The 24023-nt window shown below is 39.3% G+C and overlaps 1 long non-coding RNA gene across 1 annotated transcript in view; it reads right to left on the minus strand.

Annotated features, from left to right (window-relative positions):
- LOC121926444 overlaps positions 1-24023 on the minus strand; it is an 88297-nt gene that overhangs the window by 48484 nt on the left and 15790 nt on the right. The window contains exon 2 of the long non-coding RNA XR_006103017.1: positions 14161-14204. This is a non-coding gene — a long non-coding RNA (uncharacterized LOC121926444). The remainder of the gene's footprint in view (positions 1-14160; positions 14205-24023) is intronic.

The following is a 24023-nucleotide window of genomic DNA, read 5'->3' on the forward strand; positions in this document are numbered from 1 at the left end:
CCCATGCTTGTTGTTGTTGTTGTGTGCCTTCGAGTCATTTCTGACTTATGACAAACCTAAGGTGACCCTATAATGGAGTTTTCTTGGCAAGATTTGTTCAGAGGTGGTCTGTCACTGCCTTCCCTTGAGGCTTGCCCAAGGTCAACCAGTGGATTTACATGGCCAAATGGAGAATCGAACCCTGGTCTCCAGAGTGATTGCCCAACATTCAAATCACTGTAACACCATAGGTTTGCCCTAAATTGGTAATGATGCACAACAACCATAGTTCAGACTGAGTTTGCCTCAGACACATTGTGTACCCTGTTTGTTTCCTGAGCTTCTGACAATTTGCTACCTCCTTTCTTGTGGTTTCATTGACAGAGCATCCTAAATATAGGGGGTTGGGGTGGGGAAACATGCCTTGCTCAGATTATCCTGAAAACAGGATGACCAGATGTCCTAACCAAAAAGGAGGACACGGCACTTGAATGTAGGGCCTTCAAGAAAAGTGGAGGATGTGACCTAACAAAAACACTCTCGTAAATATAAATCCATGCTTCTTAGTCATGCTCAACATGAAATGTAGGACATGTCTTGGAAAAAAGGAGGGTGTCTGGTCACCTTGCCTGAGCGAGAAAGAGAAGGAGGGATGGGAAGATATCAAACTGGACAGGAGGCTCTCAATTTCGAAAGAGAAGATAGGTCAATTCGAAAATTAACGCAATTATGTGATAACTTATCACATCTTAAATTCATTGTAATGGCCTCCCTGAACGCGACCTAGGTTCATGCAAAGTAAGCCATCACATCAGTGGGTTCTTAATTGCGAATTGGCACCCTTGCACATGCTCAGTGAGACTCCAGATAACTGGACCATAGCCTATTTAGGTGAGTGAGAGAGAGGAACCAAGGAACCCCACAATTTACAAAAGAGGTTGGGGGTGGGTGGGAAGAATGGTTGAAAGAACATGCTCTATTCATGTTAAAATGAGCATATATTTACTCTTGTCACATTAAAATATGAATATAATGGTTATCCAATAGCTCCCAGTCCATACCTCTTAATTAGCAGGCAGCAACGCCCCCTCAGCAATGCTGAAGGACAAGTGGAAGCAAAATTGAAGCGGAATTGCAGCATGGCTTCATGGGAGCCACCCTTCCAGATGGGGGGGAACTAGGACCAAAGGAGACATGCACATCACACTAAACAACAGCACACTGAGTGTGAAGTTGCTTAGGAATAGGGTTTGTGACTTTGCTAGTTCATCAAATTTACTTAATTGTGGATTGATGCGTGATTGCATTTGGAATGGGTTCGGACTGCCAGCGATTGCGTGTGGTAACCTTTCGTGCAATAACGTGAATACGCATGATTGCGTTCAGGATGACACTGGATTATTCTTCCAGTTTCAGTCATTTCATAAACTCCATGGAAAGAGAGGGAGAAAGATTTGAATTTGGGAAGTGCAATGGATATTAAGAAGTAAAATTTTGCCTTTTCCCTCCTTGTGGTTCAGTGTTGGCTTGTTTTTCTACAGTGTGCTTTGTTTGGTTGCATTTGACACACACACACACACACACACACACACAGAGTTGTTTGTGTCAATAAATTGATACACCAAAAAAGAGAGAACTCAGTGAACGCCAACCTTCCATGTCAGCAGAGGAAGGCGAAAAAGCAAGAGGGGAAAAAAAAAGAGTGCCCGGCTATTTGAAAGTGTTTGGTAACGCTTCCCTTACTCCGGGAGCTGGCGTTGACCTCTTAACAAAGAACAGGTTCAATCTGCTTCCCCTCCTCCACCCCAGGAGACTGATGGGGGTCACATGACCTTTCTAGACAGCGCAGAATTTGGATGGTAATGTGTGCGAGTGGGGGAAGGGGAAAGGAGGAGGAGGAGGAGGAGGAGGCTCAGCCACTCCAGTGCAGCACCGAAACCTTAGAGGGGGAGGAAGGAGGAGGGAACAGCCCAGACTAGCTTCATTCCACAGACTTATTAAGATGCAAATGCCAAATATTTTTACCAGACTGTATAAAATTTACAGTTTCCTTTCCAGCTCAGGCAGACAACGTTAACACACATTAGGGTTTTTTTGACTTTTTTTTCTTTCCTAGACTGCCAAATGAAATGTAGGCGATGGTTGTGGAGGCCTCATTAAGGGCTTATGTAGAAAAATAAAAATAAGAAGAGGAAAGATCTGTGTGTGTGTGTTTCTGTGTGTATATAGACATACACCAAATAAAGATAAATGTAGCCCTTTCCGCTCCCCCAAGAGAAAGAGCTCATCTTGGTATATTATTTAAGGAATTTTCTTCGTCAGATGTAGGACGCAGACTGAAAGGATCTGTTCCCCACCCCCAATAAATGGTTCGACAGTGCAGTTCGCTCGCCATGCCTCCCATGTACAGTAAAGGAATCCCACTCTTTAAAATAAAATAAAATGAAATAATAAAAGAAATTTCAGGAAACTGTTAGCCGATTAAAGAAAATTGTATGAAACTGAACACTAATAGGCAGCCTGAGAAAAATACAAAGGCAAAAGAGAAAAACACATTGCTTGCTTATTGGTGCAGTACACTCGCTGTGCCTCCCATGTACAGTAAAGGAATCCCACTATTTAAAATAATAAAGGAAATTTACGGAAATTGTTTGCTAATTAAAGAAAATTGTATAAAGCAGAACACCAATAAGCAGCCTGAGAGAAATATAAAAATGTAAGAGAAAAATACATTGCTTGTTTATTGGTGCAGTCACTCACTGTGCCTCCCATGTACAGTAAAGGAATCCCACTATTTTTAAATAAAATAAAATGATAAAGAAGTTGCAAGACAATGTTAGCTGATTAAAGAAAACTGTATGAAGCTAATCGCTAATAAGCAACCTGAGAGAAATATAAAGGTGTAAGAGGAAAAAATACATTGCTTGCTTATTGGTGCAGTTCACTAGCTGTAACTCCCATGTGCAGTAAAGGAATCCCACCATTTAAAAAAACCAAATAAAGAAAAATAAAGAAAATGGTTGTTTCAGGAATTGTTAGCTGAGTAAAGAAAATTGTATAAAGCTGAACATTACTAAGCAGCCTGAGAGAAATTTAAAGGTGAAAGAGAAAAAAAAAACATTGTTTACTTATTGATGCAGTTCACTCGCTGTGCCTCTCAGTAAAGGAATCTCACCATTTAAAATATATAAAAATAAAACACATTGTTGTTTCAAGAAATTGATTAAAGAAAACTACATAGAGCTGAACACTAGTAAGCAGCCTGAGAGAAATATAAAAATGTAAAACACACTGCTTGCTTATTTAGAATTCATTTAAAGGACATTTTGTGGCCTTAACAGTATACAATAGAAAACCTTTGTTCCATAATCTAATTATATGATCACAAAACTGGGACCCCCTGTTTGCTTTTTTGTAGGTCACTCCATTGTGCTTCATACTTGGGAATAATAGATCAATCCTAAATGAGGGAGGGGAAAAGAGTGATATGGCAGACTTGCTGCCACCCCTATAAGACAGTTTGGTGCCACGTCAAAACAGCAAGAAGGTGTTGGATGAAGAGGACTCAAAGGCATGCCTGATCCCCACCCCCATTATCCTGTTTTGGCCAGATGTTGGGAAGGATACTTTATTTGACTACAGCTTCCAAAATCTCCCAGGCCACATGTCCAGTGACCTGTGCTGACTAGGGATTATGAGAATTGTTGTCCAAAAGAGTGACATTTTCAAGTTTTGTTTTGGGCTTCTGGTGATGAAGAACTGATGATGGTAGATCAGAAAACTCCAGACATGCTATCCCATCAATGGGGTTCCCTGATCCATACTAAGTGCCCTGACCCTGGTGAGGTTTAGGATTGCTCTCTTAGGGTCTGAACAGACAGGCCAAAATAATACTGCTTGGGTCACGTTGGAGATATGCTGTTTAAATTACACATGCATCTTAAGAGGCCAGAAGCTGCACCAAAGCTGCGCTCCAGTCCTTAGGACTGGACTGTGGCTTTTGCGCAGATTCCATCTTCCTAGTATGCATGCGTCATTTAAACAGCACAGTTCCAAAGTGGCCCAAAGCAGTTTTAGTTTGGCCTGTCTGTTCAGGTTCTTAGTTTTTCAGCAAATCACTTTTTAAAAAGGGAAACGTTTTATCTGTACCAGTTCCCATTTTGGTGAGAGGATGCAAAGTAGAAAATACAAAAATAAAAAGTTGATCTTAGAGAGAAACTAAGCCATAGGATGTCTTGGAAAAAGAACTCGGAAAAACTGGGTTCTTTTTGTGCCGGAGGGCCAATGTAACGAGACACACTTGTTACGTAAGTGCCATGTGGCGACGTGCGGATGCCGCGTGGTGCTTACATAACAATGGTGGTGCCGTGTACATGGAGCGCCACCATTGTTACAGCACCGTGCCATGTTAGGGTTAGGGACCGTGCGGTTGCAGCGCGGTCCCTAACCCTAAAATCAGCGCAAGCATGGCACCTCATGCCCATTTGTATCGGGCCTTAGCCAACTGGTCTGTGATAGAAATAAAATATGATTCACTTCGGACGAGTCAGGAACAAATGCCTAGATCACTGCAGAAACTGAGGTGGCCACTGGAATGAGGAACAGATAACAGGAATGAGTCATGGTGCTGGACCATCCAAGCATCAGGTCCTGGTTAACTTTTACGTTTGCCACAGGAATTTGCACTGTCATATATCCTCCAATATTTCACAGATGAAAACTGGAACATGTGTGGCCAAAGCCAAGCAACAACAGAGTGTGCTGAAGATGGCAAAAATTATTCATGATGAAGAACATACAAGCTAGGGGAGGCTGCAGCAGCTTGCCAAGTAAGTACTTTCTGCACAGGAAATAATATATTTGTGCAGACGCTATTATTTTACCATTCAGAAAATGATGTTTTCAGCATAAAAACACTAGATGTGAGTTTTGTGCATAGTAAGTCCCGAACTGTGAACTATGCAGTTTTCAAATACTTTTTCCGCAGTGGAAGAAAGTTGTTAAAATTGCCGCTTCCTTTGAGAATTAGCTGCATTCCTATTGATTCCCTAGGTGCATGAAATGTGCACTACAGCTGTACATCAGTCATGTAACCAGACATCGGCAGAGTCACATGTCATGAATTGTTCAAAGGAAGGGTTATTATTATATTATTATTATATTATATTTATTTATATCCCGCCCTTTCCCCAAAACTGTGACTGAGGGCGGCTCACAATATTAAAAAAATACAATTAAAAACATACAAAAATGGTACATTAAAACAGAATTAAATTATTACAATATTAAAGCAAGTTACATGTTAAAAGAATAAAATACAATTAAAAAGATAAAAATGTTAAAAATACTTTAAAACAATACAACTCCATCCCAGCCCATGCTTTAAAAACTTTCAGTTTTAAATGCTCTGCAATTAAGCAAAGATAGCAGGTTTAGAATGTGAAAGAGCAACAAATGTTTGATTATATACTTTGTTGGTTTAGCCTTATAGCTGACTCTCCATCCACAGATTCTTTATTCATGGATTCAATTATCTACTGCTTGAAAATATTTAAATAAAATAGAAATTGCAAAAAAGCAAACCTTGATTTTGCCATTTTATATAATGGCCACCATTTCAATATGCTATTATATTTAATGGGACCTAAGCATCCATGGATTTTACTATCCCCAGGGGATCCTGGAACCAAACCCCAGTGGATACCAAGTGCCCACTGTACTATTGGCAATGGGATAATGAGCTTGTGGGTGCTAATTGCTACCAGTTTGGGCAAAAGATTGGGTTAGCTTTGGACCAGACTGAATCTGCATTTGCTAATAATTTGGCTCCAGTTCACAGTGTCTTGCTTTGGTTTGATTCATGCCACACTCACCAGTATTAATCCAAACTCAATCTGGTCTTGAGAGCCACTCATTTCCCCCACTGAAAGTCACATTGGTACAAAACAGCAGTTCTACCATACGCACATATCAAGTGAATAGGATTATTTTAGGTAACACAACTGTAGTGGATGTATTTTAAAAATCTTCCTGGCATGTGTGCATATGCTATCAACCAATAGCATTTCTTGTTTTCCTGTCAGTCATGCTGCCCACTTGCACTCCCATTGGATGGCTCCCTTACTGGCTTACCTCAACCCAAAATAATTATATGCCTCCCACGGCATTTAAAGTAACACACATAATCAAGATTAACAGGATTAAAAAAAAACTCTACAAAATTAAACAGCTAGTTTGTACATCTACTGTCCCCAATCCAGCAAAAAATAAAGCCCGGTCCTCCCCATATTTCTTTGAATCTATTTCCTGCTGGATCAAAAAAAAATATTGCCCAATAAGGCTCTGTAGGGATGCATACAACTGTATTGTTTATGAATAGCAGGTAAAAGTGTTGTTGGAGATGCTTAGTGGTTCTTCAGATGGGAAGTGGATTGATTCAATTGGTCACAACTTGAGCCTGGTGTAGGAATTGGGCAAAGTTCTGTGTGTGTGTGTGTGTGTGGGGTCCCTAAGGGGTTTAGCTTGGCTAGGCCATAAATGCTCAGTCACAAGATTATACTCAAATGCATTAATGGGGATACAGTACTTTGACAGTTTCTTGTATTTGTTTCTATCCTCCCCCCCTTACCCACACGGTGTACTTGGAAGCTTGGAAACCAGTTTGTGCATCTGATGAAACGGTGATAAGCCACAAAATATTACATCAACATAGAAATCTTTCAGATGCCAGAGTCTTTCAGAACAGTTTGTGATATAAATTAGAGGCCTCCTTCATATGTAATATGCCTCTCTATTGTACTTTTCTTAAACTAACAATTAGATTGCCATTGTACATTACAAGAGTTATCATAAGCTAGGGTCACCTAATTTTTAAGATAAAAATTCACATGAACATCTTTTGTAGCAAGCTAGAGTAATTATTACATTTTTACTGCAGATTTTAATTTTTGCAGCATGCCTCATCCATTAAGTTTTAGGAGAAATATTTATGCAGCTGTTTTCTAAAAAGAAACTTTTCATTTAAAAGGCAAAGTGATGGGGAAATAAAACTTAATCACGAAGCACATCCAAAGGGAATGACTTCTACAGTTTGTTGAAAATCCATGAGAAATGTTGGATGTATTACAAGTGCCACTAATGCTCTCATTTGTAACTGATGCCATAAATTTATTATTTATTAAAATAATAGCTTTTCTGGCCCCCAGAGCAACACATAATAAAACTGCAACATAAAAAGAGAACAATAACCAAACATTCTTTAAAAATGTAGTAAAATCAAAATTAAAAGCAGTAATCTCCCCATTTGACTGCCTGTAAGAAGCTCAATGGGCCTAAACACCCTAAAGGCACCAGATCCTGTCTGATTTTGGAAGCTAAGCAGAGTCAGCCCTGGCTAGTACTTAGATGGGAGACAGATGAGGAATATCAGGTGCTATATAGGCCATATTTCAGAGGAAGGAACTGGCAAAACCACTTCTGAGTATTCCTTGTCTAAGACAACCCTGTGAAATTCATGGGGTCACCATAATTCAACAGACAACTTGAAGGCATCTATTTGCACACATCAGGCTCAATAGAAATGGAGGTAGCTTGACTTCCCTTTGCAGGGAATTCCACAATCAAGGTGCTGATGCAGAAAATAATGAAGATACATTGTTGTTGTTGCTGTATGCTTTTAAGTAGTTTCTAATTTATGGCAATCATAAGGTGAACCTACACTGGGTTTTCTGCGGCTGAGAGTGTGTGACTTGCTCAAGGGGGATGGACTTTACAACCCTTATATAAGCAAATTGAGAGAGTAAGCATGATGTAGTGATTAGGGTTTTTGAATGAGATCTGGGAGATGTGCATTCCAGTCTTACTGAAATACAAATCTTATTGGCTTTTAATGCTCTTTCAACTGACCTACCTCACAGGTCACGTTGTGAGGATAACATTGGGAAGAGGAGTGGAAAAGGATCTGGTAGCACCTTTGAGACTAACTGAATGAGACTGACTGGAATGTGGAGTATTTTAATTGTGTAGACAACCCCTTAGAGAGGCCTAAAAGCACAGTTAATTGTAAATGAAATGTGATCTCAGTAAAGACTGCAGGGACAAATGTGTTGTGTGATTATAAAATTCCTTTTTGAAGAGAACATGAAGAAAGGTACCAAGAGAAGTGCTCACTTGCTGTGCTCTTTATATCATATTTTCTTTCTGTCCCTCAGTTTTCTAAGGAGATCTTTAATGTCTTGCTGCAGTTGATAAGTGACAGTGAAAATCTCCTGACAACAAAAACTAAAAGTTGGCAGTAACAACTGTTGAGACATATTCCCAAGCTCTTGTTTCATTTACTCACTTGTGATGGTTGTAGAGTAAAGGGGCTGGGTAACAGGGCATGCTTGGCTTTCTAGAGGGGCATTGCAGCATGAAGGAAATAAAACAAATCTCAGTTGTCTGCTAAGATTAATTGTGGCAAGAGAACATGGACATTGTAAATAATTTAGTCAGCAGCTTTGGAACACTGAAGTATGGAGGGGGGAGGAAATGTAATGGATTAGAAAACTAAATGACAGGGAATTTGTCTCTTCACTGAAATGCTTCATGATTCCTAGTTTGCGATGGTGACATACGGCTTTTAAAAAGTAATTTGTTATGTAACTTGATACAAAGCCCCCCAAAGTAAATCATAATTGTACATTTATTTATTTTGTGATTACTGACATTATTAGGTTGCCAATTACTTTTTAGTTCCTTTTTGGGGGGGAGGGGGATCCATTTCATAATTCTCTCTCTCTCTCTCTCTCTCTCTCTCTCTCTTCCTCTCTCATACACATATACACACAACAGCAATAGCACACACATTTCTATACCACTTATCAGTGAGCTCATAGCTCTTTAAGTGGTTTACAGTCTGTAAGCCAATTTCCCCCAACAAGCTGGATACCTTAGTCAACCTTGGAGCTCCTAGGATCCAACTCACAATCTTCTGGCTGCAGTACTAGCATTTAACTACTACACACACCACACACACACACCACACACACCACACACACACACACACACACACCCACAGAGTAGAACATGGCCTAAAATCCCTTAGAATGTCATTAAAAGCTTCGCTAACCATATAAAAGAGTAATGAACAAATGTTATTATACACACAAAAGTAATTAGGTTACTATTTCTACATTTTATAAAAAGGAATGCCATTATGTCTTCATTATCCTCATTATTTACATGGTATTGTTTCTTATGAAGTCTTCCTTCCCCGTTCTATGTACTTGTAATGGCTTAGCTTCAGTGCTGGCTTATCTTATAATATTGGGAAGCCCTCTTCCCCGGGATGGAGAAACTCAGGGCAGCTTGAGGCTTTGAACTTCAAATCCCAGAAAACCCAGCCCTAGCTCTAGTTAGCATGACAATTAAAGAATTGTGGCAGTCATTAAAAAAACCCGTAAAGGATCAAATGTTTCCCATTCTTTTCTTAGATAGGAAATGTCCCTTGGAATATTATATTGCCATGGCAAGGGGTATATCATGTCCTTCCGCATTTCACAGGTGAATACCGAGACATGTATGGCCAAGCAACATCAGAGTACGGTAAGAGAAAGAAAAGTTAATGAGGAAGAACACACATGGTAGGAGAAGCTGTAGCGGTATGCTTTTGCCCAATATTCTCCTCCTCCTCTCCTCCTGCTGAGTTCATTCAGTGCAATTGGCATCAATTTGCAGCAACTGAAGTAAACTGATGACAAAGGAGGAAGTGGGAGGGAAACTGGGACACTTAAGAATGATCTGAAAAACATGGATTAACTAGCACTGTGTTGTCAGATTGGGACAGTTAGAAGGTATGGGACATGTCTGGTTCTCCTAGGCCGAGAAAATGCAGATTACAGCATTGCAAGCACTTTCCACTGACTGTGTACATAAAGAACACATTTTGTCAATTTGTGTGATGAATCTTTGGCAAAGTGTACCTGTATTAGGCGGGGTTGGGAGTAGAAGAGAGCAGGTGAACATTATTACTGTTGTGGAAAAGCAAACTGAAAGGATTTTCAATGTCATTATAACAATTTCTTACAATGCTCTCCATGGACATTTTTCCATGCAGGAAAGGGATACAGAGAATGTGCCCACAGTGCATCTGGAACTTGTTGCTAACACACACATACACACACACCCTCAAAATGTAGAATGTACAAATGCTACCTAATGGATATCTATTTCCCTGCTTGTAGAATATAGAGAAGTGAATATTGACACTCACAACAGTATCTGTCAACAGTCGGCAGCCATTATCGTTGATATTTTATGTATTCAGTTTGGGACTGTTAACCTTCACATATGGGACTGACAACTACCATGTTTTCAATATTTTACTATAGCACCATGCCATCATATTGGGTTAGATCCAAAGGTTCCTTTACATGAATAAAAAGTCACTTCTGTTTGTATGTAGAATGTCATTTGGCAAGCAATTGTACCATATTTTATACTAATATGGGTTCTCTGACTGCCAGTATTAGGTCTCTGCGAACGCTAGCTGAAGCTCTTGGGGTCCAGCCCATTATAGGCTGCATTGAGGTGAGTGTACATGCCTTCTTTTGTATGTATGTTTTCTTCAGCTTTTCTAACTTGAGATTCTTTATGGTTATAACTAAACAGTGATTACCCTCTCTCACATCTCATCTTAATGCAAACCACATACTCTACTATATCATGAGTTCTAGTCACGTAGCCAAAAATCTTGTTTGTTTTTTAGTGGCACAGACACGAAGATGCATCCTTTGCATTCTTAATTGGGAGTAAGTTGCCTTGAGTCTATTCAGATGTTAACCCCATTGCATTCAATGATACTTACACTCAAGTAGCATATAGGTCATACATTCCTATGGCTCGATTATAAGTGTTAGAGTGCATTTTGCAAAGCATTTTGTTAGACATGTAAAAAATTATTTTAGACCACAGAGATACAGCCAACTTTGGGTTGGGGTTTTTTTTTAGGTATTTCCCCCCAAGTTGTAAATATCTATCAGCCCTTCCAAATTGGAATACCTATCCATTGAACCAGCATGTATGCCTTCCTAACCTTTAAACTTATGAGACCTGTGGGTTTGTTCAAACAAGCGGCTTTTCAGAAAAATTAAGTGGTGATTGGCAATAGTAGCATGGGAAATAATGCTAAGCTGAGCCTTGTAGAAAACAGAAATAGCAGTTTGTCATTGCTGCTTTATTAGATTTGAGCATCTGACTGATTGACTGGAAATGCTTAGACCTGAGAACAAATATTATCTTCTTAGGTGTCTTTGCCTGTGGGGGCATCACCACAATAAAACTCAAAGCCCATGTGGAGAAAGGCCACAACTTTATTAATGCAAGCATCAGCAAAAGGTAGGGTTGGCCAAAAGCATGAGTTCTGGATCACCTTACAACCCACCGTTGTGGATAAATGGCATGTCCTATAAAGCAAGGCATCGGATGAGCTAGGGCTAGATTATGCCCTCTCGTATTCATGCAACCCGCAGATTGCATTAACTAAGCCCTTAGTCACCAGGAAGCGGTGTCACGTTATGGCCCCCACAATGACCACAACATATGCCTCCTCGCTCCGTGTCCCATAGGGACTCCTGATACAGTGCTATGCACCTTCTAGACCATGCCTACCCGATCCAGAACCTCTGCTGCCACCTCAAAAGTTGTGACAGCAACCACGCACCCTAGGGAGGGCGTGTGGGAGAGCAAGCAGAAATGGTGCTGAGCAGGATGCCGCATTGCCTATATATAGGCCTATTCCAAAGGTGGGGCCGAGAGGGAGTTGCCCCACCCCCAGGAGCAGCCGCCAATCGGCTGGCCCAGGAGGACCGGGGCGACCATAGAGAGGGACTGTCACTTCCTAGAGCGTCGCTCAGGAGTGTGGAAGTCCCTCCTTTTGCCCCTCGGCCGGCCAATTGGAGGCCAGCGCGCCCCAGCAAAGCATGCTGGGGCGCGCCAGACCTTTGTGGTGCTAGGCCCCCGGCGGCAACGCTGCCTGCCCAGTGAGGTCTAGCAAAAAAATTTTAAATGTTCTGGATCCTAAATGCTCTCTAGTAGACATGGGGGTATTGTAGGCCCCCTGGGCAACTAGAGAACATCTTTGGTCATTGTCGACAAATACCCTCTAGGAAAAAAATATTATTATTAAAAAAAATTTTTTTGGCAAAAAATTGTTTTGACCCTCGAGGTCCAGGGCATCTCCGAATGTGGTGGCAACACCTTACGTACTCATAGAGGTCATTTTGGAGCATTAATGAAGAAAACATTTTGTGTGAAAAAGGAAACAATTTGACCCCTGACTTTGCCCATTCCCGCTTTAACAACAATGCATTAATAATATGTTAGTAGTGTGTTACTTTTCATTCTTTTTATTAGTTTTTTAAAATTACTTTAAAATTTGCTTTGTGGAAAAGTGTTGCAATATTCCCCAAATGTCTCCCCAAACAACGTTTGAATAGCAAATTATTTCAGTTCTGAGATTCTATGTTTATGACTGCATGCTTTCTATACATGGAAATATGACATAACTGCTTATTATATGAGCAGTTGTTACATTATTTCACAAAAAACAACACTGTTCCATTCTGTTCCATCGCTTTCTCCACATGTATTATGCATTATTCTTTCCAGTAATGCATTACTGTACTTCCAAGCTTTGGTAGATAGAAAAAAAGAAGATAATGAAACTACATGGTGTTCCAAAATACAGAAAAGTGAAAAGCCAGTTTCAAAGACATGCAATAAACTGGAACTCAGTTTTTTTCTTTATTTTGGTCCTTGGTCAAAAACAGCTAAGGGCAGCTGTCAGGATTTTATTAGCATAATCTTACCTGTCCTACCTATACCTTTTGTCTATGAATCCTGGAAAAAGCTGGTTATAAGGGTGGGAGGCATACAATGCTACTGTTGGTGAAATGACCACTGTAGCTGTGGCTATTGCTTCTTGTCTATTCCATGCTAGCCTAAGAGAAAATGCTCAGTAAATCTTCTCATGGAAAGGGAAGGAAACGGAATATGTTTGTAACCAGTGTGGTCAATACAAGAATTTCCTGTATTGTTTCTACTTGGTTTAACAGAAAGGAACAGTAGGCCTTTGCATAGTTTCTTTTTCCAGCTATCCATAGAGGAATGACTCTGCCTATTCCTCTTCTCACCATCTCCACCTGCCCCTGTAAGTCAGTGTATAGCAATCCACTAACATTATACTGAATGGAAAGTAACAGATATACATACCTGCCTGTAATTCTCTCTTTTCCCCACCCTGCATAGTGTTAGCAAATCTATCAAGGCAGCCACCACATCTTCTAAATTTAATTAATTATTATTATTATTTTTGCTGCTGTCTTCATTACACATATATGCCATACTCCTGTGCAAATACTTTTATGTTGTCAGCTATAAATACAGGTTGGGTATCCCCTATCTGAAATGCTTGGGACCAGAAGGGTTTTGGATTTTGGAAAACAATATTTGCATATACATACATAATGAGATATCTTGCAGATGTGACCCAAGCCGAAACATGAAATTCATTTGTTTCATATGCACCTTATGCACATAGGCTTAAGGTAATTTTATATAATATTTTTAGAAATAATTTTATGCATGAAAGAATGTTTGTGTACACCAAACCACCAGAAAGCAATGGTTTCACTATATCAGCCACGAATGGATTTTGGAGTATTTTGGATTTTGGAATTCCAGATAAGGGATGGTTAACCTGTATAGCTTTAATGTCTGTTTACAATTATTTTCCCCTATCCTTTTATTTACAAGGAAAAACAAAAGACATCTGGTGGCTAAGTCAAAGAAATTCTCAATTCCTCACCTGTGCTTGAAATCCCACTGGAACGTGTATGTTACATATTGTAAATCTTTCCTGTCAGAGATCTTTCTGGCTGGCTAGTTTGTGCATGTGCACATTTGTTACCATACATGGTCAATGAGGGGATTTCCTCTTTGCATGATTGGAGATCCTGCGGAAAACTGTAATACTCCCCCTCCACATATTTTAATCTATTCTTAAAACAGCAGTAACATTTTTGCCAGTGCGAAAAGAAATTGTTTCCAAAGCAATTAAATGCTGTGGCTAGCACTTTTAGCTAGAATATAGAATAAACAACGTATAAAGATAAACATCAAATAAATACATAGAATATTTACCGTCAGTTTCAAGAGCAGAAAGCATTAGGCAGTGACTGTGGCAGCTAAGGAAGAAAAATGACATAAAAGATATCTAAGCACACAGTCAGAAGAATGCAGACTGATGAACACTATTGTGAATAAGATGGTGATAAGTACCATACATTTTGTACATATGTTATGAGTTCTTTCATTTAAATGAATGCTCTGTGTGTGGATGTCTCTTTCCTTGTGGGAAATCTGTGTATTATACTCTCGCACAAATACACATATACACATATATATGTGTACCGGGTGGCAGTATTACGTAGTTAATAAACATTTTGACAGTGAGTATAATATTAAAGCAAGGAATAATGCATTGCATTAACTTTTTTGTTCATAATGTCTTCTGTTGGTGTCCATGAACTTACTCAAAGATGAACCTTTATTTCTAAATAATCATACTGAAGACAGGTGTGTTTCCTATTCATACACTAGTACTCATTTCAATCAAGGAGCCTGCAATTGTAGCTATGCTCATGTTCAAACAATCTATTATTGTATTTCTTACAAAAGAGACTGTTTCTTATAATCTACAGACTTAACAATGCAGCAATAGTTAGACATATGATTTCATTAAAAAAAGGCCATGGGAAACACCACTCATGGAGTAAAGTAAAATATAGTTATGTACTGGAGGGAGACAGTTATCTTGTGGGCAGGAGTTTATTGAGTGCTGGAAAGAACAGTCTGTATGCTAATAGAGAGAACTGGGCTGATAGTACAAGAACCCAAGAGTGAGAGGGCAAAATACTTTACACAGGCAGCTGGGAAGATTGACCCATGTTCTTAGATATCTTTACACTAATGCCCAGAGCATGGGAAATAAGCAAGATGAAATTGAACTCTTAACACAGCAAAGTAAATATTATATAATAAGCATCATTAAAACCTGGTAGGATGTGCGTCATGATAGGAATGTAGTAACAGAGGAGTATAACCCATTTCAGAGAAATAGACCAAGCAGAAAAGGAAGAGAAGTGGCATTATATGTCAGGGATATTTACACTTGTGAAGAGATCCATGAATTAAATCCTGGAAACCAAAGGGAGAGAAACAACAGTGATGCCACTGTGAGGATCTTACTACAGACCCCTAAACCAGACTGAGGACTTGGATGATGCCTTCCTGGAACAGATGACCACAAATTCAGAACGGAGAGATTTAGAAGTAATGGGTGGGAGAAAGACATCATACAAATAAATAAATAAATAAATAAATAAATAAAGTTGTTAGTTTTATACACCTTCAACTAATGTTTGACTTATGATGACCCTCAGGTGAACATATAAGGGGATTTTTTTGGCCACCAATATTACATTGAGATGGTGGAAAGAATGGGACGCATTTCACACATTCTCCTGGCAACAAAAGAGTTGCCATCAGAAACCTGAGCACATGGGCCACATAAATTGGCTTTGGGGCTGCTGCCACATTGCAGAATCAATGCAGTTTGACACTACTTGGACCATCATGGCTCCATCCTATTGAATCCTGGGATTTGTAGTTTGTTGTGGCACTAGAAGTCTCAGGTAAAGAAGGCCAAATATCTCATGAAATTACAAATTCCAGAATTCCACAGCATTTAACCATGCAGTTAAGGTGGCGTCAAATTGCATTAATTCCACAGAGTAAATGCAGCCCGACTGATTCCTCAATGTATTCCCCTTCCTCAGTTGATTTTGCCACAAAGCACTGATAGGGATGAATAAAATGCAACCACCCATCTTCAAAATTGCAATATCTGTTCTGCACCCTTCCATCTGCCCTTTTTTGCTTTAATTGCATCAGGAAAGCTTCCTAAAACAACACTATAAACTGCAACAATCCTGGCTGTTTCAACAGATTAGGAAAGGCATCTTTTGAAGGTGCTGAAATTATTGCACTCCAGGTCCAAGTGATAGTTAGAAATATTCCAGCTGTTCTGAACACATCATCTACTCAGATGCATAGAGAATAGCTACATGGAGGAATTTATTTGGGCAGAGTCTGACAGCAAACAAATCGTGATTGTTTTTCCGACATCTGCCTTTCAGTATGTTGTGTGGATCCCTTTCCATAGTCAGGTAGGACAGTTCTATGCATGTCTACCGAGATGCCAGCTCCTTTGCTTCCAATGAGACTGATTTCCACATAAGTGTATACATGATTAGTAATTTGATTGGGGATGTATTATTGATTAATCCTTTAAGGGTGGCCTTGCCTGACAAATATTAATTTCATGTTAGCTAGCTAATTAACTAGTTGAAAGATAATGGTACTGTTATGAATCAATAGTTTACAGGGTAAATTAGTCAATGGCTGCAACAGAGAGATGTTCTGCACTAGTTGGTTGGATTGTCAAAACTGAACTTGTGGAAAAAAGTACATACTGTACAATGATGAGGGAATCCAAAATGAAACCTACAATAAACACGATTGCTAAAGGAGTAGATCCTGATTTATTTGACCTATTTTCTCTAATGTGTTATTATATCTCCTACTTAATGCAAGACTAAATAATTCTAAATGTTAAAGATGACACTTCTTAATGTGAAGATGTGAAGATACACATATTGTAACCCAATGAACCTTGTAAACTAATGAAAATTTAGTAATCTATATTTTACACAGAACTAAGAATTAAGTCATTCTCTTACTGAGTTGCTTTGATAACTAGTAACTTTTTGCTGTAATGAACTGGAAAAAATGTTATTATTATTATTTGCCTGTAATGGCCATGTCTGTAATTACAGACCCCAGTGTGTGATTAGACATCCCAACATAACAGAATGGGGTTTCTGCCTGTTACTCATTACTGAGTATGTTCTGACTCAGTATGAGCAATGGAAGGGGAAGATGAAGAGTATTATGCATGTCTACCTGCTCCTTCCTCTAAGTGGCTTATTGCTCTACTAGTGAGGAGCAGAGAAAAAGGAAGAGAACCAGCAACAAAATGGCAGAGATGAAGAGCTACACTTTAAATGTGGGCTTCAGAAGAGACTTGGCTTACCCGAAGTTATTAAAAACATACAGTACTTTTAAAGTTAGCCAGGCTTTTTGGTCTTCCTTTGTTCTTCCCAAATGAAAGAGACTTTTGCTGCTGTATAAAGTAAAAGAGAGTAAGTATGAGTGCTTGAGGCAGGGGAGAGGCTGCCTAACTGGGTTGGCTTCCCAAAACAGTGGCACAGGGCATGTGGCTATACTGGCTGTGTTGTTGATGATGTGAGCCCAGAGGAAGAGTTTAGGGGAAAGGAGAGTGTTTCTCTGCACACCTTATGCCAACTCAGGCATGAGCTTTTGAGCTAGTAGTTTTTGGGAGAGGAAAATGGGACAAAGAAAAGGGATTGACTAAACATATACATTCAAGACATGCTTTAGGGATTTTCTGCACTCTAGGCCAAACTAATGTGGCAATCCAATCCCATGGATTTTGCTGTCTCTTTCTCTCTCTCTTTCTGTGTGTTTGTTTGTGTTGTAATACAAGGCATCTGGGAGAGAAGAAAACATAGGGAAAGACTGCTTTGTAATGTCTTTTGCATTTTTCCAATCATTTCCAAGGTGCAACCTCTGAATTGGACACATGTGAGTATTTTCCTGTATTTTTCAGTGGAACAACAACAACAACAACAACAATAATAATGTGTTAGTAAAGAGAAACTCCACAAGTTACCTTTCTGGACTAGAGTAACAAGCAATTAACCAGATGAATGATTAGACTAACGAGGAAAGAAAATAGTTCCTTTTGAAGAGTAACATTTCAAACTCTACTTTCAGAACTATTATACCACTTACAAAGAAGGAAATATGATAAAATTTTAGAAAGGTGGATTATTTTAGTAGTATTCTGTACAGCTCCACCTATTTAACGTGCCATTTGATGGATTCTCAGAAAAATCAACAGACAAAGAATTCATAGAAAATAGCAGTCACACTTTGACCCACTTGAATTAGTAGATTAAGCACATCTAACTCTATTGTGTCTAGTCTCATGTTCAAGTCATGATGTCTTTAAAGAGCAAGAAGTCTTAAACTGATAGAAGCAGCAAGGAAATATGTGTGATCTATACTCGAGAACAGTGGGAGTGTCTAGAAATCTACTGCCCAAGTTCACACACTTCTGTATATAACTTCAAAGGCACAGTGCCCAAAGGGCTGAGATCACAACAGTCAGTTAGTATTGCTAAAGTGTCAAACTTCAACAGTGCATCAAAGACAGGTGTTCTAACTTTCAGAGGACAGTTCTCTATTTGAAAGGTTCCTGATTCAAATCCAGTTTTAAAAGAAAGAGCTATAAAAAGACAGAGGAATGGCTTTGAAAGTGCAATCAACAATTAGCACTCACTTGGACAGTAGACAGTGCTACAGATCACCCAGTACGATCTTCCCCGTTAAAGTGAAATGTACTTCTATTTAAAGTACAGAATTTTTTATTAAATGTGTCTCTATGTATGCCTTCTCCCTGCATATATTGCAGTTCACCACATGAGTGAGTGAGCAAGCAAATGACCAGGAGGGCATGGAAGGTGAAGAAGGAGTGCATGAGATTTTAAAAAAAGTTTGGGGTAAAAGGTGAGTTTCTAGATATTAAATTAAAGCCCTCTAAACCACATTCCCTGTGAATCATCAAGAAAGTTGTATGTTCCATTTGTGGCAACTGCAAGGTCACTACTTTTTAAAATATCAGTAGACAAGCCCTAAGACAAACCTATTGTTAGCATCTTCTTGTCATGATTTGTTCAGGGTGTTTGGCCATAGCCTTCCTCTGAGAGAATGTGACTTGCGCAAGGTTATCTAGCAGGTGTCCATGGCTGAGGAGAGATCCAAATCCTGGATTCCTAGTCCAACACGCAAATCACTACACCATGCTGCCACACCATCACTGCTATGATCATAATCATGATAGCAAAGTAGCAGTAGAGCCTAACATTTACCAGTGCTTTTTGTCAATCAGGATGCAGCTTTAGCCTCAAGCTACTTGAAACTGAATATAAATGTAGACCGTATGTCACAACACCCATTTTTGTTTCTTTTTTCTCCCCCATTTTGCAGCTTTATGAAGCACTTGGCTAGATGAAGAGTTCTAGAAAACTGGAAGTTTGCTCCCTATTTTATGATATTTTGATTGATCCTAAGAAAATTATTGCCCAACTAACACATTGTATTTGGCTGAATCTTCCATGACCTCTAGCCCACTCTATCCAATGTATAAAACAGCCCCCCTATCTCTCCAATATTTTGTTAATGGTTGCAGCCCTTTTGTGTGAGTCTCCTTAAAAATGCAGTTTTATCTGTACATACCTGATGGGCGTCGATACCCTAAAAGTACTAGATCCCATCTGATTTTGGAAGCTAAACAGGGTCATCCCTGTTAGTACTTGGATGAGAGACCACCAATGAATATCAGGAGCAGTAAGCTGTAATTCAGAGGAAAGACTTGGCAAAACCACCTCTGAATATTCCTCACCTAGGGAAACCCTATGAAATTCATGAGATTGCCATAAATCAACAGGTGACTTGAACACCAAATAAAGATTCATATGATTGGCTTGTGCTTAAAGCTAAAGGGATGTCCCATATTACTGTAGACTATTGCTTGACTGCTTTTGTTAGACAGATTCTGCATCTTTTTCTCCACCTACCCCCACTCATACGTAGAGAAATAGAAACTGTGTGCTTAGGCGTTAGCTGTAAAGTTTAAAAGACACACACCCACACAACAAAACTATGCAAGCTGATTTACAGTTCATGTGTGAACAAAATAAAATCCCCAGAAATCTGTTGTTTCAAGCAAAATGCACGCAGCTTGTCGCTGAAGCTGTGTGGCACGCAGATGAGGTCATCCACATTACAGAGCTAGCCATGTTTGTAAGCTTAAAACCTCCAGACAGCATGAAACAGGAAGGGAAAGAATGTATGCAGCAAGTCATATTTTGCTTATGACAGAATGCTGATGCCTGTGAGCCAAAGATATTCATCTTAATACCCATTTTCCTTTGGTGACAACAGGTTCAATATGTGAGTCTATTTTGTATATAAAAATGTAACAATTGACATATTATATTTTGGGATGGGTGGGAATAACCACATAATATCCACCTAAATATACAAGGGTTAGGAACCTGCCAAATGTATGTTGACACTTGTGGATAGTGGGGGTATATTTGTCCCAGAGCCAGTACGTGGTCTCTGTTCACTGCAGAGCTGGCATTGGGGGCATGTACTGAGATATTGGTGGGCAGGTACTGAGGCCCACATATTAACAGGAACCTCCCACTCTTCAGAAACTCCTGACCTTAGCTCTGTTCAGGCTTTCATATGATCACAAATATTTTATTTATTATTCGATTTATATGCCACCTTTCTCCCAGTTTGGAAGCCAAAGCAGGGTACAATTTAAATTAAAGCAAAACAGCTAAAACAGCATGTTACACAAAAGTTTTTAAAAAGCATTGAACAACCAATCCATTTAAAAGATTAACTGAAGAACAATTCACCTTAAAACGTATTTTATATATACAGTAAACCCTCAGTATCCACAAATTTGACTATCTACAGGTTGAAAATAATTTTGTAATAATAAAATCCTAAGAAGCAGACCTTGGTTTTGTCATTTTATACAAGGGCCATTGTTTTACTGTGCCATTGTATATAATGGGACTTGAGTATCCATGGATTTTTGTATACATGAGGAGTCCTGGAACTAAATTCCAGAGGATACCATGGACCCACCGTGTGTGTGTGTGTGTGTGTGTGTGTGTGCGTGTGCGTGTGCGTGTGCCTGTGCCTATCCCATTTGTATAGTACTGATGTGTTACATCTTTCTGTCCCAACCAGCTGGAGGCCTGTATGAATCAGAAGGTATTTGCCTGCTGGTGAAAAGAGACTAAGATGGGACCAATCAAGCCTTCCTTGGCAGGCAGTTCTGTAAATCAGGAGGAGCTACTGAGAAGACTTTCTCCCAGGTCCCCACCAGAGGAGACTGTGAGGGTAGTGGGATGGACAGAAAGCCTTCCCTCAAAAGATCATGGGATCTGGGGAGGCTCATATGGGGGTATATAGTCTAAAATCCCATAAAGTTAAAGCTGGAAACAAGGTTAGAAGTGCTCATGATAGCCTGACCCACAGAGTTGCTTGGCATCCAAAAGTTAGACCTTCATATGTTGAGCACAAAGGTCTTAAGACTTCGTATTTGGTTGATCATAGTTACAGAGGTCCTGTGGTAAAGCTAATCATCCCTAATCATAAAAACTGTTTAATGTTTAAACATTCAGTCAATGCTAACATACAAGAGTGCAGGAACATTTGGGGGCATTGCTTACCACGCCAGCCAGATTCCCTGTCCCCATTTTGGTGCCACATGTGAGGTAGAAAATGCTTGAACAGGGCTGGTGCTCTACCTTTTTTTTTGCTGTCACTGCCTATTCACCTGAGCATCAGGCAAGAGTGAGAAGACACAACAGTGTCCTTGCCATGTGCATTCCTACTGTGTGATTGTACACAGTACAACTAGAGCAGGGATGGAGAGAGTGTGGCTCCCCAGATGTTGCTGGACTGAAATTCTCATGATACAACAACAAAATACATTAACAACAACAACATCAAGAAATACAAAGTATAGTGTACTAGTCCAGGATGGTGGGGTCTAGTACATTAAAAGGGAAAAACAAAAATAACAACAATCCATGTCAATATTTTTGTTGTTTTACTTAAGGATACTAAAAAGGCAGGATCAGTATAGTAAGCAGAATAACAAATAATAATAGGACAAATGGGATATAAGCTTTGGTATTAGATGAAAGTAAGTTTTTATAGACCCAAATTATACTTCATGTTGCATGAAGAGAGATCTAAATACTCTGAAGGCACAAGATTCTGACTGATCTTGGAAGCAAAGCAGGGTCAGCTCTGGTTAGTACTTAGAATAATAATAATAATAATAATAATAATAATAATAATGGATGGAAGACTGCCATTAATAGCAAGTGCTGTGAGCTATATTTCAAAGGAAGAACTGGCAAAACCATCGTTGAATATTCCTTATCCATGAAAACCCCCTGAAATTCATGAGCCCCCATAATCGACAGGCAACTGGGAGACACCAAAATTTGAGGAAAAACTAATGTTTTACTGAGTTATGGCAAGCTGCTATCTTTTACATCTAGAAAGCTTCTCCTCCCTGGAATTTCAACTGGGTTCTGCAACTTGGATAACAACAAAAAACTCTGTCAAATTTAGTCTTCTAGCATGATGTCCCAGAGAGTTATGGCTGTTGCAGATGGACAGACAAACAATCTCTTTTATTATTATATCACCATGGCTTGTCAAGTGCTTACTATGTTTATTATAGTTTCTTCCTACAAAACCCTGGGAAGTAGGTCTCCGTGATGGATGCTGCAAAGAATTCATTCTAATAATTACCTATTGCTTTTCCACTAAAAAAGTGCTGCAGGTTATGTGCAATAAGGACAGATTAATATATTGTATTCTGGAAAACAATCAGCATATAAAAATTGTTCTGAGAACAGAAATGGCAGATTAGCTGCCAGTAGAATTTATTCTATTTATAAAATTATTTTTGAGATGCTTTTTATCCCAAAAAGGGCTCCCAAAGTGATTTTCAGCCAAAAATAGGGCAACTGAAAATTTTAAGACAATTTAGATACATTAAAACTTCACACAGAGCTGGTCTGAAAAGCATGACCTGGGGCCAACCATTTGTTAGATCACGGGATATTTTTAGCTGTGATCACTGAAACCTGGCTGTCAATGGATGACTCTGTTCCTTAAAACAACATCACCTAAAGTATTCCTGATGCAAAAGCATGAAGGCTTCTTGAGAAATTCAGTGCCCTCCACCTACAAAGGGGCCTGTGGCCTCACAAAGGATGGAGACATATTGGATTGCAAGGGAAGTATATTTTTGTGTTGCAGATGAATGTTAAATTTCCTGGACTTTGAGAATCTCCCAGTAACCACAAGTTTTTTCTTGTGTTCACTCCCCTCAAATGGTTAGCTTGGAGGAGGGACTGCAGTCATTTATAAAATATCACTGCCCACTAAGCCTCAGTGAACAGTGGACAGTGAAACTTCATCAACATCATTTGAAGCTGCAAATAGGTCATCCACCTGTGGCACTAGTTGGGATTTATAGGCCCCCTGGAGTAAATGGGCATTCCTGGAAAAATTTTCAGAGTGGCTCTCCATATTTATGTCACTAAACTTTCTTCATATTATTTGTGGGGACTTTAATATCCATAGAGATACTTCTTCATTTTTCCAGAATTTTTTCTCCCTTTTGGAAATTTTTAACCTGGAAATTGTGGAGACATGTAGCTGAAGGAACTTTGGATGTCATCCTGTTTAGGAACCTAACTATTGAGCTGGATCAGGTCATAGATACAGAGATGTCAGATAATTTTCTGGTATCCTGCAAAGTTAAGATACCACCTGTGCCTACCACCATTACACAAATGAAGCATTGTAAGGACTTATCTAGGATATCTTTGGAGTTCTTTTCTCAAGCTCTTAGTGAATTACCCAGTTCCATCTTAGGTCCAACCATGGAGTGGTGGAAGAGTGAGTGGAGGAATGGAATACCAGGAAATGAGACAGATCTGGAAGATATTTCTGCAATCAAGAGTATTGCAGATGATACAGTAAATCTAGATGACATGGCTAATCAATTCAACACCATAACTAAAACTGTCTGAGAATTTGGAGCACCATCATGAATTTGTCTAGTCACACAGTGTTAACCAAGACATAGGCTGCATGCAAAGCTACGCATGGAACTAACTATTGTCTGTCAGTTGAAAGGCGGTGGAAACAGAACCCATTGGACGAGCTGTGTCAAAGTTTGA

The sequence above is a fragment of the Sceloporus undulatus genome, chromosome 3 (genome assembly GCF_019175285.1).
Source record: "Sceloporus undulatus isolate JIND9_A2432 ecotype Alabama chromosome 3, SceUnd_v1.1, whole genome shotgun sequence".
NCBI lineage: Eukaryota > Metazoa > Chordata > Lepidosauria > Squamata > Phrynosomatidae > Sceloporus > Sceloporus undulatus.